Genomic DNA, 17,816 nt, shown 5'->3' with positions numbered 1-17,816 from the left:
CTGGATTTTGAGGTTCAACCTGTATTTTGAAATAATAACTCCTGCTTATAAAGAGGAATAAGCTTATTTTAAAATAGTTATTTTGAAATAACCTGGTACTGTAGACATAGCCTATCAGTTCTTCCCTCAGTTCCTCCCTCTGCCCTCCTCCCTCCCCGCCCATGCAACTAGAATCAAGCCCAGTATATTGGAATTTCCTGAGTGCGGTGGGAGATGTAGATCTTAAGTATATTTAAGTTTTTAGCTTTAAAATTCAAATTCTGGGTAGATAGTTGAAGAAATGAGTTTGTTGACCCCATATGAGAGCCAAGAAAAATTCTGTCTACATAATAATAACTTTGAATTATTCAGCATAAAATAAATTCTTCTTATCAAAAGCCCAAACTGGAAAACATCAGTGATATTTCTAAACTAGGGCCGAAGCAATCCTGAGGCTGCAGGCAGAACTGAGAGAGAAAACTTGTCCAGTAAATTATAGTATACCTGCTGTTTCCTCACTTTCAGAGAGCACCAAAATAAAAGATGAATACAACAGTATGCAACAAATTGAAAATGCATATGAAAGAAAATAAATATCCAAATACTGGTTCTTCCACTAAGCAAAATAGTTTGTAATATCACTTAGATCGACAATGGAAAATATGAAATTGCTGGTAATATTAGCGCTATTACTGCATCCATTGCCATTAATGGTTCCCTCACACTTTCAAACCATAATCAATGCAAATAAGCAAGACAGAGAAATAACTCAGTCTTTTCAAACTGCTCATCATCAAACCAATAGCAACACACAGTATAACCAGAGTCCAGCTGCTATGTAAGCAGAAAGAACTGATGACAAGCACCTTCCCCTAAATCCTGACCCATAGCTCATGCTTCTTCCACCTGCAGAGTGCATGTAAATTGAGGATAAAACTAAACGTTTGTATCCAGTTTTCATGCCCAATTCATTTCCTGGCAACTTTGACCAAGACTTTTCTATCAATACAGCAATCTGAGTAATTCCATTTTCACCATTTACTTTACCAAATAAATAAAGTCTTTGAATTATAAGTTTTAGGTAAATTATATAAATATATTAAGAGTAGAAACAGAGTCATTCAAATATAATAAAAGAAGACTTTCATCCCACAGCAGAATAGATTTTTTATAAAGCTTTTATGAAATTATTGTAACTTGAATTTAGTACTCATTAGGGATGTAAAAAACTAGTCGACTATCCGATAAGTATTTGCTTATCAGATAGTCTTTTGAGTAGTCGACTAGTCGATACCCCTTCCCTTTTCTGCCTGCATGAAATAGAGGCAGCAAAGAGGAGGGGAAGAAGTACTTCAAAGTGGCAGCGCTGCACATCTGCCACTTTGAAACCTCAAGGCAGCATTTCAAAGGCACAGGCACTGCACAGCTGATCCATGGATCAGCTGTGCGGTGGCTGCCCCTTTAAAATGCCGCTTCTGCGTTTTCCCAGAACCCAGGATCAGCTGGGGACTCTTGTACATGTCAAAAGAGGAATGCAGATGTGCCTATTGAAATTCCATTGACTAGTAGACTAGTCACTTAACCACATTTTAACATCCTTAGTACTCATCAAAATGTTGGACTGACGCATCAGGTATGCTACAGCAGCTGCTGCTTTCTCTCCCCTGCACTATCCCACCAATGAAGAACCACTACTGAAAGTGAGAAATTAACTCAGCTTCCTTGCCGATTAATATTAATTATCCTTTGATTTTTGTGAGCTAAGTCCCTGGCTTAGCTAAACTAGCTGCATACCCAATCACTTTTTTTTAACATAGGCTACCTGTCATCAGTGTATTGAAAAAATTAAGAAAAATCTGATTGATGGATCCAAGAGCATCATACCTGTGCTGCCTGGAACTGATCACTGAACAGAGCTGCCTACTTCTAGGATACTGAAAATAATGATTTATACGATTAATTTAGTCTGTTGAGTGCGTAATTAAACTGAAAAGAAAAATAGAAGTAGCCCTCTTGGAGCGCTAACATCAGCTCTGTCAAGATTTAACAACAAAACACTATTTGGACAATCAACAATTCCCTCACAATTCCCTATCTGAAGAAACTGAAAAAATACAATGCATAAGAAATGTAAATTGACAATGGCTAGAAGGATCAGAGGGCAGAGGTCAAAAAGAATATTGATTCTTGGTAGGTGGAAGAATAAAGCTATGGATTCTTATCATCTGATTTAATTCCAAAAGTTACATTGCATATACAGGCAGTCCCCGGGTTACGTACAAGATAGGGACTGTAGGTTTGTTCTTAAGTTGAATCTGTATGTAAGTTGGAACTGGCGTCGTCCAGATTCAGCCGCTGCTGAAACTGACCGCCAGTTCTGACTTACATACAGATTCAATTTAAGAACCCCAAGCTTCCCCAAGTCAGCTGCTGCTGAAACTGATCAGCAGCTGATTCCAGGAAGCCTGGGGCAGAGCAACTCTGCCTCGGGCTTCCTGTAGTCAGCGCTGGTCAGTTTCAGCAGCGGCTGACTTGGGGACGCCTGGGGCAGAGCAGCTGGGGTGCTGCTGGGTTGCTCCAGTAGCACCGCTCCTCGGCACTACTGGACCAACCCAGCAGCACCCCATCTGCTCCGCCCCAGGCGTCCTGATTCAACCACTGCTGAAACTGACCCCCCCAGCAGACCAGGGATACGGGAGCAGAGCCGCAGTGGCAGGGGACTGAAGCGGCAGCAGCAGCGGTTCCCCGCGCTTCTGAGACTTTGCTTTGGCAAAGCCTCAGAGGCGCGGGACCCCGCCGCGGCTGCGGCTTCAGTCCGGGTGCCTGTGGTCTGCTGGGGACCGTCCCCAGCAGACCACAGGCACCGCGACTGAAGCGGCAGCAGCGGCGGGTTCCCGCGCTTCTGAGGCTTTGCTCTGGCAAAGCCTCAGAGGCGCGGGAACCCGCCCAGTGCCCCTGGTCTGCTGGAGACGGTCTCCAACAGACTAGGGGCACCGGAGCAGCTTACGAACGGGGCTTTCTCACCCCGGAGCTCGCAGGTAGTAATCCGCTACCTCGACCTCCGGGGCGAGAAAGCCCCGTTCGTAAGTGCGGATCCGACATAAGTCGGATCCGCGTAAGTCGGGGACTGCCTGTAATAATTCAATGTACAGCTGTAGTTTGAATGAGTCATGCACTACAAAACCTGGCTTACACTAATAAATTGAACATGAATAGATTTTTTTTTTAATCGGGTAACCTCCAAGAACCTTCAAATGTTTTATACAGTCAGTATGTATTTCACTTCTGGCACATCTTGTATTCCCACAGCAATGTCTGTATATCTAGACTTGCAACCTATGAAACCTCCATTACTTTTTATATCAGTATTTTCACAGACACAGACTTCCCTGTAAACAGTAACATTTTAATGTATCAGATGCCAGATGCTTCAAATATATCAAAGCTAATTTTTCCAGTACTTTTTCATGTGTCTGTATGGTATTATCTAAGGTAACCGGTGACTTCAGATTTAATAAAACATGAATTGATATTCACTCTTAGAAGTACACATTCATATTTTTTTCCAATTTCATCAGATTTCAAGGTGAATAAAGAATAGCAGCAGTTATCCACACATGGCATTTTATTAATGGCTTCTCCAACGATAACACACTGGTTTCTTCAGTACTGAAAATCAGCAATAAACCTCCATTGCTGTTATGTCTTCAAATGCTGTTTTATGCCATTTAGATCGGGTTCTTATCTTACAAAAACACGGGCAATCATGCCAAACAGAGTTGAATTAAACAACTTAAAATGCTTAATATTCTTTATCAGACAGCTTCTAAGGACCTATGGGCTTTAGAGAATCTCATTTAGTGATACTGTCATATTAATTTTTAAGAGGCAGTAAACATTCTGAGAGGCTTGTCTGTAGGAATCATTTTAAAAGCTTGTTCCAGATTAAACTCAAAAGGGATTTTTTGAACAAACAACTTTACTGTTTAATAACAGAAGAAAGAATGATATTTAGACCTGCCATTGTCTGCTCACTTTGTGTTCACTTGATTTCTCTATGGTACACAATCCCATTTAAAAAAAAGAATTATAACAAATTATAGCAAGTCAAACACATTGTGCCTAAGCCTGCTCTCATCCCAGACTTTAATAAATTATTCTATACTTTTGCTAGGGTAAATGAAACTAGAATCTTTCAAATGGATTGAATCCAGTTGTACCTGGGTAAAGATGTACATTGCATGATACTTTATTACTTTACTTCAGAACATATTAATAAAATCTTTACAACAAACAAGGTTGACATCAGTGATCCCTGTAAGTTGAGTGCTTGAATGGCTGCCCAGGAGAGTTTCAGGTTCCACACAGATGATTAGCCAACCGCCCAGAGCACACACAGTACATGTGGTGCACATCTGCACATGCCTTGGTGCATATAACAAAATTTATTCTGCCCATGGATGGAAAAAAATTAGAGGAAGCATGAGTTCAGATTGGGATGAGAAAGCATAAAATTCCCTTTCAGTGTAACCAAAGATATTATCAACCCAAGTAAATTGAACTGATACACTGCCCTGCTTCTGGCTATGCTGTATAACATTCATTAAAATGCACCACAAATACTTCCTCCCTCCCTTCCCCTGAAGGATCTGAGAACACTTGCTATCAGTCTTCACACCAAATTAGGGATGCTCTAATGAGACCAATTTTATGCTGGTTTTGTTAACTCTAGGGGACATTTAAAATTCTATTGTATTCTCAATATTATCATGTAACTCCATTACTTACTCACTGCTGCTTGGATTTTATGAAATAATCAACAGATTCCCACCAAGATGTAAACTGCAACTGAGTCCAAAAATGAAATTAGCAGAAAAAAAGATCAGTGATATTAGAGGATGAGATGTTTGGGGGGTCAAACAGTTATGAAATGATAAAACACCTTATCTTGATAATAACTCATCAGAAATGCTAAAAAGTGAAGGCTTGGATTAAATTCACTGGCTTAATAGATTTAAAAGTTCAAGAAACTGATCAAATCCCAGAATATGTATAAAGGGGATGCATTATACAATTTTTTTTCAAAAAAGATAGGGTACATCTACACAGCAGTGTTACTTCAAAATAACGGACTTTATTTCCAAAATAACATAATGCATGTCTACACTGCAAGCAGTTATTTCAAAATAATGGTGAGCTGGAGGACTTCTTACTCTGACTCATGGTAATCCTTATTTCACAAGGAGTAAGAGAAGTCAAAGGAAGAGTGTTCTTCCTTTGACTTCCTGCTGTATAAACTGCAGCAAAAGTCGAATTAAGCTATTTTGACTTCAGCTATGCAATTGATGTAGCTGAAGTTGCGTAGCTTACTTCAGCTTTAGCCCTGCTGTGTAGATGTACCCATACTGATTAGCTTTCTCTCAAATTATAAGAGAAATTGCACTGGTGTCAGTCCCAAGAAGAGTATTTACAGTCATACTACAGAGAGAAATGCTGTCTCATCCCAAAAAAGGGGAGACAACCACTGTGGTCTCTGTACAGGTCCATCTGTAAAGCATTGCCTTACCTAGAGATACTACTGACCAACTATAGCTAATGCTGGAAGAGCTGTGAAAAACTGCAGAATTTATGAAACTTGAGTTCAGTGTTGATGAAACCAAAGCTATGCATGCCTATGATATAACGGAAATGAACCTGCCAATGCTGCACATGGACAGTAGTGGCACTTAGACCACTTACATAGAGAGAGAATGAGCTTGCTCTACAGCCTAAGCTGACAGCCAGCTGGCTTTTAGTTCAGGCAGTAGAGGCTCATCCACTAAATTCCAGGACTATGTCTACACTGGCGGCTTCTTGCGCAAGAACATCTTGTGCAAGGGTTCTGGTGCAAGAAGTCTTGCGCAAGAAAATGTCCACACTGCCATGTGCAAGCTGTGCTTTTGCGCAAGAGCATCCATGGCATCTGATGGCCATTTTAGCCTTAGTGGTTTCTTGCGCAAGAAATCCATGCTGAGCATCCACACTGCCCTCTTGCGCAAGAGCTCCTGCACAAGAGGCTTACACCTGTAACCCCCAAGGAGATTACTTAGATTCCCAGGGCCTTGTCTGCTGGCAGCTCAGGGAGAGGCACTCTGAGTTTGCCTTGGCTCCCCCTCCCTACCAGGGCCAGAGTCTGCCCGGCAACCCATAGGGAGTGAGATGCCCCTTCCAGGGGGAAGGAGAGACCATGGTTGAGCGGAGTCTGGAGCCAGCCAGGGCAAGGGGAGGGCTGGCTGTGTGAGAGCTAGTAAGCCCCAGGCCTGCATGCAGGGTATTCCCTGAGAACTAGCCTCTAGGGACCTGAAGGCAGGATCCGTCAGCTGGGTTTTATGTCTCCACTGTTGATTCCCAGTTTGTGGAGTTTCCTGGGAGTCTTCCCCAGCCAGGCTGAGTTGGCTCTCCAGCTCTCTGGGTGAGACCAGTCACCGCATGGTCAGCTCTGCTCTAGCAGCGAGTTTAGGGCTGCTGCCTGCTGTGTGGGTCTGAATGCTGGGCTAGGAGGTTATAGTTTGAATTTTGGTGCAGTTGTGTGGCCTGCACCTTGAGCCCTGTACCCCTTCACGGTGAAGGGAAATTCTGGGACCAAGGCAGCCTGGTTCCTGCCTGAAGAGGATCCCTGCGAGAAGAGAGCAGCCCCTTTGCAGTGACTGAGTCATCTCTCAACCTGAGGCTCATTCATGGAGTGTGCGAGAGCACCAATTTTTAGTTAGTCAGTCAGGGAATTTGTTTGGGGATTTTATTACCTGAAGCATATTAAACCTGTGGAGGGATTTGCTGCCTTCTCCCATTTGTGAGTCCTTTGGGCTGTGCTGGACATAGTCAGCCCCACTGCTAAACCACTGCAGAGAAGTATTTTGTGGTCAACAGTCATCAAGGGCCCCAACAAAGTACGCGTACCAACGGGACAGTGATCTTATGGTTGCTGGGCACCGGTGACCCTAAAAATAGTGTTTTACCATGTTCTATTTGTCTCCTGTTTAATATAATTGTGTTTATTATAGTGTATGTGTTTGTGCTATTTTCTGGGAGTCTCCAACTATCTGGCAAATACGTGGGGATTACCCTGGGCTAGAATTTTCCTCCCAAGCTGCCCTGGTGACCCTGCCAGGAAGGAGTGAGAGGGGTGGAGGCACCACCAAATAAATCCATCAGAAAAAATAAAGTTGAGTGGGTGGCGGGATCCAGAAGAACCCAGACCTATCCATCAAAACCTATAAGGAGATTGGCTTTAAAGAAGGTAACCAGGTCGAGAGGGGGTGCTACACACCTGTTAAAAAAGATCGTAGCACTTTTGCAAGAAGCCCTCTCTTACCACGTCGTACTGTAAATTTCTTTGCGCAAGAGCAAGCGGGCAGTGTGGACGCTCTGCGGATTCTTGTGCAAGAACTGCCGTACTTGCGCAAGAAGCTGCGAGTGTAGACATAGCCCAGAAGTCCCAGGTTCAGTTCTGCATGTTGGCATTACACGAGCATTCACTAAAGTAGTGATAACTCTTATGTGGAGCAGAAATGTGGTTATTATAAACAGCTGAGGAGAGGAATCTAAACAGTTTTCAGTCTCACAAGTTAAGGTATATCCTTAACATCCAATGGTTGTTTTTGTCATAAACGAGATTCTTAGAAGGTCTGGCACATTGTAGCCTTGCACCAGTTGAGAACAAGAGCATCACAATGGTGGGATCATGTCCAACAAACAAAAGAAGGTAAACTTTTACATAAGGTTTATCAAACTGACATAAAAGGAAGTAGACCACAAGACCAACCACAAATGAGCATAGATGGAAACCTAAGAAACCTAAATCCTCCCATACTGACTATTACTGGAGGCTGGAGATGTGTAAAGGGCCAAACAAGACAAAAGTCCCTTCTACACGCCACCAGAGATACTTCATAGCCATATGAATCTGCTGCTGCTGCTGCCACAGGGCTTAGACAGTTGAAACAGTACTTTTGGTATTATTGTATAATTGTTATGTCTTTGGTGCCTTTATATTTGTACAGTTTAACCAAGGTACGTTCCCCAGTTCACTAATCCAAATACTTATTGCTCATTTATTAATCTTTAATGTTGGTACATTCAAAGCATCACACCTTTGGTCAAGATTATACTTTTCTGAACGTTATAGGCTATCATTTGTATTATGTTCTGGACGCAGTCTTGCTCCCATAGAAGTCAATGGGAGCAAACTGACCTTTGTTTGTTGATTTTATTAACTTTCCAAGGTAATTACCCATCTAAATCCCATTTTTAGGCTCCATAATTAAAGAGTTACTGGAGCAAGAGGACTGGACTCCAGGGTTGCTTGACTCCCAACAGTCTATTGGCCTTCTCACTCTCTCTCCCTTTATTCAAGTGACACTTTAATTATACACAGTGGAACAGTTTCAGCAGCAGAAACTGAGGGAGCCTGTCATGGGGCGGCCACATCACCAGGGTGCCTCCAGCCAGTAATCCTGGGATTTAGCTTGTCGACCCACCTTTTTTTTATAGGAGGGCCCCGTCCAATAGCCTCTCCCGAAGCAACCCAAGGGATGAGATCCAATGTTTACCCCCCCTTTTCTGGCCGTTCAGTCCAACGTTCCTCCCCGTGTCCCACAAGTCGAAGTCTATAGTTTGCCCTCTGAGGTTAGGACAACCCAGTTCACTAGTTCCGGCGTAACCCAAAGTTAGTAGTCTGCTAGGGTATGTCTACACTAGCTCATTAATTCAAGCTCGGTAGGCAAATCAGGCAAGCGGAGTTGCAAATGAAGCCCGGGATTTAAATATCCTGGGCTTTATTTGCATGTTCCTGCCCGGCCGCCATTTTTAAATCCCCTTAGTTCGAACTGACTGGCCGCAGCTACACATGGCAGTTTAAAGTTAATCCAAACTAAATTCTTAGTTCGGATTAACTTTAAACTGCTGTGTGTAGCCGCGGGCAGTTCATTCGAACTAAGGGGATTTAAAAATGGTGGCCGGACGGGAACATGCAAATAAAGCCCAGGATATTTAAATCCCGGGCTTTATTTGCAACTCCAGTTGCTTTATTTGCCTACCTAGCTCAAATTAACGAGCTAGTGTAGACATACCCTTAAAGAGTTAGTCGGTAAGCACGAAGTACATATCTCCCCAATCAGGGCCAGCCCAAGCCCTTTTGGCACCCCGGGCCGGGGCATGCGCACCGCCCCCGGCACACGGCACATGTGCGGGCCTGGCCCCGGGGCGCACGGCACATGCACAGGCCGGCCACAGCTGCTGGTGCGTAGCCCAGGGCCCGCCCCCGGGGCACACACCATTTGCACTGCCCAGCCCGGCTCAGCCAATGCTGCTGGCACACGCGCCAGGCCATACAGGGCCCCACGGCCATGGGGGAAAGGGCGCTGATGTTGGTGCCACGGGGCTGGTGCTGCAGGAGCCGGGTGCACAGCGTCCCTTGCAGCTGCCATCAGGAGCCCCCCATAGGTTTGCGCCCCAGGCAGCTGCCCAGGTAGACCATGCCTCAGTCCGGCCCTGCCCCCAGCAAAGGGGTCTAGGCCCTCCCATACAACTGGACCCCAGCCCGGGGCCCGTTAGTGGCTTGCTCACACCACGGAATCAGTGGGGAATCCAGACCGCAACACGCTGACCCTGGTGGCCTGCTCACGCCCCTATGTCCATGGGGACTCCAGACCACACCATGCACACCCTTCCAGCGGCTGATTCACCCCAGTTGCCATTGCCGCTCTGGGGCTGCTTCCTGCCTCACTGGTAGGCCTCAGTTTCACCACACCCCTCTGTGCTTTGAGTACTACTCCTTTCTCCCGAACCCAGTGAGGTCTCAAGAGACATCCCAGCCTCAGTTTGTGCAGTAGCATCCTGGCCTCTAGGTAAGCACTGGGGCTAGGAGGCTTGGCACGTCCTCTCCCTCCAGCCACCAGCCCCAAATAAGCTGAGCTGTTCTCTTTTATATTAGAGCAGCCTGAGCATGACCAGTAAGCTAAAGGGGCTGTATGACCTCTTTCACCCTCAGGGCTGAGTTAATCCCCTCCTGACCAGTGCAGAGTGGGTATGCCCCATCATAGAACCTGACATTTGACTGTCTGATATCACAATGGTTACAGTGCTCTCCTGAGAGCTGGGGGAATTCTGTTCAAATCCTTTCTCCCTGTCAGCCAGAGGCAGGAATTAAACCTGGGTCTCCTGCCTCTCAAATGAGTGTTGTAATACTGAAATTAAAGTTATAAAGTGGACTCTACTTTTACCACCTCTTCCCAATTTACATTGTTCATGCGAGAACTTGAATTGATTTCCAAGGCCTTCAGACGAGGCCTCTATAAAATAAGATTTCTTCTGTGGAATAATCTAGTAAACTAGAAAATAAAAGTGTCAGAACTACAATATAAGTTTAAAGATGCTTATTGGTATCATTTTTAAATGTAATTCATCGCTCTCCTGGAAAAAAATAAGAGTATGGGTTGGAATTTTAAGGCTTGGAATATCCTGGGTTAACTGAAAATTCTGTAACTTATTTTTATAATTTTGTGTTCATTTATAGTTGAACGAACTATGATTATTTCTGAAGCACTCAAAATCTGATTCACAATTCTGTTTACATCTTATAATCGACTACAGAAGTTGGAATTGTACTGAAGACAACGGCATCAGCTTGACACAAAGTCAAGAATAATTTCTGACTGGCAAGGATTTCTTGGTAGTCTATGATCTGTTGAAAGTGCTGAAGGGTTTAAGAAAAATTAAGGGCCCTTAAACCAAATCATAATTAACAAATATTTCCTAGTTGAACTGGAGATCAATACCGTTATTGTTCATGAATGTACAAATAGAGGGGGGAAAGCCAATTATTTTTTCATGTATTGAAGATGGAAAAGAGGTGAATTGCTTACATATGGTTATACTGCATATAGTAAACATATTTTTCAGCTATTAAAGGTCACTATGGTAATGGTTAACATAACAATCATTTTAGCACTGAATAAGGATTACTAACTATGATTTTAATATTGTATTTCAATTATTAATAAATATAAAAAGTAACATTAAAGTTTAATTAAAGATAGGTCACAGCTAAGAAAACAAGAAATTCACCCATTCTGTATCAAAGTCAATAGACATTGGGAACATTGATTATCACAGATTGAAACAAAAGATGTATTAATTTTTCTATTCGGTATCAGAGTACTTAAAGAGCAAATATGCTGGCCCTCTGGCTTTATGCTGTACATTGCACAGAAAGTATTTAAAATGAGACCTAGAAGTTCATTTAACTTGTTTTCCGTCTACTTACCCTGTTTTGATTGCTGATGTTGAAGACATGATGGTGGCAGAACTTCAGTGTCAAAATTGACACTGCCGTATTCACATCATTGCAAAGATCCAGAGATCTGCCTCAGACACGTTGCTACAGTACGAGATCAGTGAACTGGAAAAGGGGCTCATAGTCTAAACCAAGGAACAACATTCACATGTTACAGCAAAGGTCAGGCCTGCTGAAGAGGTGAAATGTATTTACTGCTTCAATGAGCTGAGTAAAATTTACTGGAGTTGACTGAGTAAATGGTTTCTGAAAAATGTATGTTTGAACAAACTGTTTACCCTTGCACATTGCCTCTTCTATTTCCTCTGACTATAAAATTCAAAGATACAAAGTTCAACAGAACCAAACAATTTTAGAAGTCTGGCTGCATGAGACTAAGATACCATTTTCTAGAGCCAGAGTTTGTCTCAGAATCTATTCTGACTGCAGTGACATACAGTTTGGTACAATTTGTGTCTGCACTTCCACTTCTAATAATCTATTTTCAGAATATAAAAATGTTAACTATGAAATTTATCTGGCTCCAGCTTCCCATGCTGGAAGATCCATTAAGTTTCCCATGCTAACATCTGTGTAAATTAAAAAATAGATTATAGCTAAGGAAACAGGAAATTTACTCATTTCAATAAGGCAAGTGAAGACTCAGAGCTATGCATATTGACTTCTGCATGAAACCAGCCAAATCTGATAATTTTACTCCATTTGCTTGAAGTTTCAAGACTTATTTAAATTCTAAAACTCAGAGGAAAACCTCTGGTGTGCAACTCCCTATTGTATATGAGCCCTTCCAAATTAAAATGCTGAGATTCCCACAACACTAGTAAATAGTAGGTTTAAAAAAAGAGAATCATGAGGGAGGCTCAGAGATCCATAAAGCACATGGAGGACACAATGCAGAAATATCTATAGATCAAACTTGATATGTAAAATCACAGCCCATAATTACTAATGCTTTTAGAAGCAATTCCCACTCACTTATACTATCAGGCCATGAGTAAACATGGGATAGTCTAGTACAGGGGTGTCCAAACTTTTTTCAAAGAGGGCCAGATTTGAAGAAGTGAACATGCATGAGGGCCGTCCCCGCACTCTCAGCCCCAAGGCGGAGGGCCCGCGGGGTCGGAGGCGGGCGGAGAGCGCAGGGCATGCCGGCCTCACGGCAGCCCGGGGGCAGGGCGAACCCGCAGCCGAGCGGGGGAGCAGGGCTGCAGACGTGCCCTACAGGGCAGGCTCTAGGACCGCGGAGGCCATGGGCGGCGGCGGCGGTGGCGGCGGCGGCGGCGGCGTGGCCGGAAGCGGTGCGCTGGGCGCGCCAGTTCAAAAGAGCGCCGGGGAGCCAGGAGAGGGGGAGGAAGCGGGGGCCGTATTAAACTGGAACACGGGCCGCAATTGGCCCGCGGGCTGGACTTTGGACATGCCTGGTCTAGTAGGTTATGCAGTGATAGAAGAGGACAGGTTCTTCCCCTTTCCCCTGCAAGCCATACGTAATGATTCAGCAAAGACACAGCCTGTGTCAATGCAGATGGAGTTACAGTCAAAGGACTGCTCACATGGAAAATGGAAGGGAAACAACAAGACCACACAAGAGTCATTAAGAAATCATAAGGACAGCAAAAGTACACTGAATAGGGAATAAGACATGTTTTTATAAATATATCAAAGGAAAAAGAAGCACTAAAATAACAGTATGTTGGGTAGTAAATGAGAAGAATGAAATCAATAATGAAATGACTTTAAAGCATCCAAGATACTGAATTCCTTTTACAAATCCATCTCCACATCTTCAAAAAACAAACTATAGAGAAGCAGCTTGAATTATAAGAAAGGAGCATTCTGTAAAATGAATTTTAATTAAAAAAAAGGGAATCCTTAGAAACGTAGTACACGTGCAAATCAGCTGATTCATCTTTTGACAAAGACAAAAGAAAAGGGACCCAAGAAGGGTAGAAAAGTAAATGGAGTATCAAATGCTCAAATTATGAAAGAAAAATAACTCTTGCACTTACAAGTCTAACGTGTATCCTTAGGAAAAATGAAACAAATATGAAAGATGGGTTAAAAATCAACCATATGGAGTGTAATGGAACCAAGAGCAATAAGCTGCATAGCTTCATAAAGAGTAAATCTTTCTAGACAAAAAATGTATAATTAATAGAAAAACAAAACTAATGGCTGAAGAAAATGCAGTGGAAATCTGACTTTTGAATTTTGGTTGCATTTGCTACTTCATTTCAGAACAACATGTTTGAAAAGTGACTCTGTTCTGTAGTGTTTAATTGAGTAAATAAAAGCAACACTGAACTTAATGATCTTGGAATGGAGTAAATTGTGTATTAACAGAAAGTGTAGATTATACTAAATTGGAAGGATCACTAAGTCAAAAGAGAGCAAGAAAGGGATCTTGAGAGATTAAGGACTTGGGCAAACAATAAAATTAGAAACGATTTGAAAAAATTTTACTTAATACACCTTTGAGTGGAGGAATGGAATAAATTGCTGTGTATAATCTATACTAAAAATAAAATCTTGGTCTCTCTAAGTCAATGCAAATTTTACCATTGACTTTACGGAGACAGCATTAAACTCCATATATCTGGGAAGTATTTATATTGAGGGAGTGCTAGCACAAAATGAACTGGCCATGACTTTGTAATGTCGCACAAAATACATACACATACATGCAGTTTTGGGCTGCATATGGAAAGATGTGTCAGAGCAGCAGACTAAGGAAATATTAAACTTTCTTATACTCTCTGTAATATATTATGGCTCCTATGCACCACAATACCAGAAGAATACTGATAAAGTGCAGAGAGGTTAGAGAATGGGAAAGTGGTTTGGGGTCTAGAATACTTCATGTAAGGAACATGTTAAAGAGCTCACTATGTATGCTGTTGTTCTGGAAAGCAATGACCTAAAGGGGGACTGTAATGGAATCCAGGTACCCCACACTAAGCTTAAATAGGAGGGTGGGAGAGCCTCTCCTGTCTTCAGGCAAGCAGACCAATCATGCTCAGCCTCAGCTGCCAGACATGCAGACAGACACTCAGCTGTGCCCATTGGAGGAAACAATACAGGCTATAAAGGAAAGAGTGCAGACAAGGAGGTTGAGGTAGAAAGTCTTGGGACAATAAAGGGACAGCACCCTTGTTCCAGGCTGACTCCTTGAGCACAGTTAAGTTACTGGGGCATGCTTCTAGACTCAGAGAACTTCCCTGATCAGGGGCAAACAAAGGGGCTGCCAAGAGATAGTAGCAGTGAGCCTCCAAAAGAACCACACCAGGACAGAGTGACAACAGGGATGTGGTAACAATCTACAAATATTTGAAGGCCGCACACAGGCAAGATGCTGGGGGATTATTTATGAGGGTAATCATTAGAAGCCACTAGCTGAAGCAAAGAATCATCAAAGACACTTCCTGACAGCATAACCTATTATACTGTGGAATAATTATTGTGGAGGAAGCTGTGAAATACCCACCATTTGTGACATTTAAAACTAAACTGGACAAAGTAGTAGAAAATGTACAAAAGGGAAACATACTGTAATGGAAGGAAGAAGGGTCTAATGTCTTTTCCATATTTATCTTTTATGATTTTGTAAACATCAATAAGCACAATGACAGAAAAGGGATAGAAGACCCATGTGGTATGAGATGGAGCCATGAGGTATAGGATGAAATCAAACAACCAGGAAGCATAAAGAAGGGCATAGAAGACAGAAAAGGGGAAGAAAGAGCTAACCAGATGCAAAAATCTATCTGAAGGACTGTTTTACACTTGATCTCCATCTATTCTAAACCATAGCATTGTCATTTATTGCACAACTGAATTATGTGGTGCTTGGTGCTTAAGATTTACCCACTTTTTATGTATAAACAACCATGTTTTTGAAATATGAGTCTCTCACTAAGAATTTATGATGTTCTCAGCAGTTTGTCTGAATCTGAGTGATAAAAGCTTGGGGATAGAAAGAGGAGTAAATTATCATCAAAATCATGGAGAAATCTACTTTTCTAGTGTGCAGAAGTAAACAGTCTCAGGGTCTGTCAGAGTTTGGACTTGCAAATAAGTCCTCAAAGAAAACAAATATAGGAAATTTGGTCTGCTGCATTTTTCATAATTTAAATAAATGTTCCCACTATTTTATTTTATGTACATTAGAATATTTATACGTACATTTTACATATATTGATGGTTGCCACCATTTCAGTCACTGGAAATCATGAAACTGAATGGATTTTAATGGGAATTGATGGGGCTGGAAGTCCTTGAGGGCATTCTAGGAAGTTGCCCTTCTACAGAACATAAAGGGGGTTTCTGTAAGAGATAGCCCCATTTCCTGCATATTTTAGGAGCTCTCTAGCTGTGAGGAAGTCAGCAGGACAGAGAATATCTCAAACTTTGATGGTAGCAGAAATACACATATACTGACAAAACCTTAACCACATGAAAAGTTCCTTTGGCTTCAGTGGACCTAATATGCTAGTCGTGTGCTTAAAGTTAGACATGTGTTTACGTTCCTTGTTGGATCAGGGCCATACTCCAATTCTGAACATACCTGGCTTGCAAGAACTGTAAGGACAAATAGCATTTCGCAAGAGGACCTGTGTATTTGAGTCAAGGGATGATCTTGGACAGAAGGGGCCAATATTCATATCCTAACATCCAATCCCAAAGTTGGATACATAGTATACACAAATAAAAATTACATTCCTCCAGGGTAAACTCATACCATCCATTTCATGGCTAAAAACTTATGTTGTAATTGGCATCTACCTCACTTGGGATTTATACACAGACTTATCAACTGATGAAGCAGCTCCAGAGTTGGAGCCAAGGAGAATACCAAGATATAGTGGACTAACACCCCAGAATGTGTGAGGCTTACACACACACATCAGTAGGAGTCAAACCTCTAAATCAACTTTCTAAGAAACCTTGTCATGTGAAATGAATGTAACATATACATTCACACACACACAGCCTGGAGTGATAGACCATCTCCCTTGTAAAGCACGAGACACCTGTGGTAGTAGCTGTAAATCCATACATAACAAGATGTCTTCTAGCCCTGGTCAAGGAGATCAGTGTGGTTCATCAGACCAGGCATTATACAGATTACTAAACATTGGCTTTTTCTTAACCCTTAATGTAATTCATATTTGAATACAAAAGATTCTGGGGGAAACTGTACAATATTTTAGGACGGAAAACTTTTCTGATCTTCATATTCTGACCAAATATAAAGTATTGCTCCAGCAAAAAAGAAAGCAACAGGACCTTGACTAAGCATATTGTGAAAATTCTACTGCCACTGGGCCCAAGACTTGCAGAGTTGCCTCTGCACTTGTACAGTTTAGAAGCATATTGGTCTATTCTTATCACCAGGGCCAAGGAGTTTCTCAAATGTGTGGCACTAACAGGAGTAGAAAGCTAATGAAGTACTTGAAAAAAAGAAAAAAGATAAAGATATTGTAGAGGTAGAATGCAATGGAGAGGCAAAATGTGGTACAATATATATACAGACAGGTAGGTGAAATAGGTAAAGAGACATAATAAAAAGAAGAAATTATGAAAAATGTAAGTTAAAATAAATTATGGAACTTAAGAAAAGATATTACCATTTAAACCAACAGAATTATAGATGATTAAGGCTACAATTTAGTCATGTGTATTTTTAGTAAAAGTCATAGACAGATCATGGGCTATAAAAAAAAGAGACAATGGCTTGTTAAAAATAACCCTAACTAAACTTTATGTACTGAGGCCCTTTATGTACTGAGGAGGTATGTTTGTGTGCTCCATCAGTTGCTGCTGTTCCTGGTAGGCTGTTCTCCAGAGGGGGCAGGCCAGGGCCCCATCTCTGCTCCCAGGTAGAAGGAGGGGGCAACCCATGGCCCCACTGCCACCACTGCTCCAGGGGACAGTGAACAGCCCAGAGTCTCTGCAGACATATTTGCTCCTCCCAGCATGGAGCACCCTGGGGACCTGTTACCACCGCTTCTTAGAAAGGGGGTGGCCTTAGGCCTTGCCATTTCTGCTCCCAGACCATAGCTGCCTAGGTTCACCCAAGCAGCCGCCAGTGTGGTTGGCCCTGGAGTTGCCCTAGCTACTGGGATCAGCAGTACCAGCAGCCGTAGTTGCAGGATTCTGAAAAAGTTATAGAATCTGTGACTTCCGTGACCTCTGGGAAAGACTCACAGTTTTACAGATGATACAGATGGATTGTGGGGGAGTATTGTACTAGTTAGGATGCCACTGACAAGTGAAAAAATCAGAAGTGGCTCCAATGAAGTATACAGCAAATAATATGAGAACCGGGCCCATAGTTAACAATGTATACAGTGCTTGCTTTCAGTATCACCCAACACTATTGACACATTCTGATGAATGTAGCTTCCAGTATATACAGATAAAAAAGAAATAAATCCAATTTCACTAGTTTAGATTTATCTGCTTCTAAGATACTATGAAATGCTATGAGTCACCATGGGAATAGCAG

At 42.3% G+C, this 17,816-nt stretch overlaps 1 long non-coding RNA gene across 1 annotated transcript in view; it reads right to left on the bottom strand.

Annotated features, from left to right (window-relative positions):
• The window catches only part of LOC106732621 (uncharacterized), a 36,851-nt gene extending 25,351 nt beyond the window's left edge, over positions 1–11,500 (bottom strand). The window contains exon 1 of the long non-coding RNA XR_001368864.3: positions 11,282–11,500. This is a non-coding gene — a long non-coding RNA (uncharacterized LOC106732621). The remainder of the gene's footprint in view (positions 1–11,281) is intronic.
• Positions 11,501–17,816: the final 6,316 nt, after the last annotated feature.

Source organism: Pelodiscus sinensis, chromosome 8 (assembly GCF_049634645.1).
Source record: "Pelodiscus sinensis isolate JC-2024 chromosome 8, ASM4963464v1, whole genome shotgun sequence".
NCBI lineage: Eukaryota > Metazoa > Chordata > Testudines > Trionychidae > Pelodiscus > Pelodiscus sinensis.
This window is presented reverse-complemented; position numbering and strand designations above follow the sequence as displayed.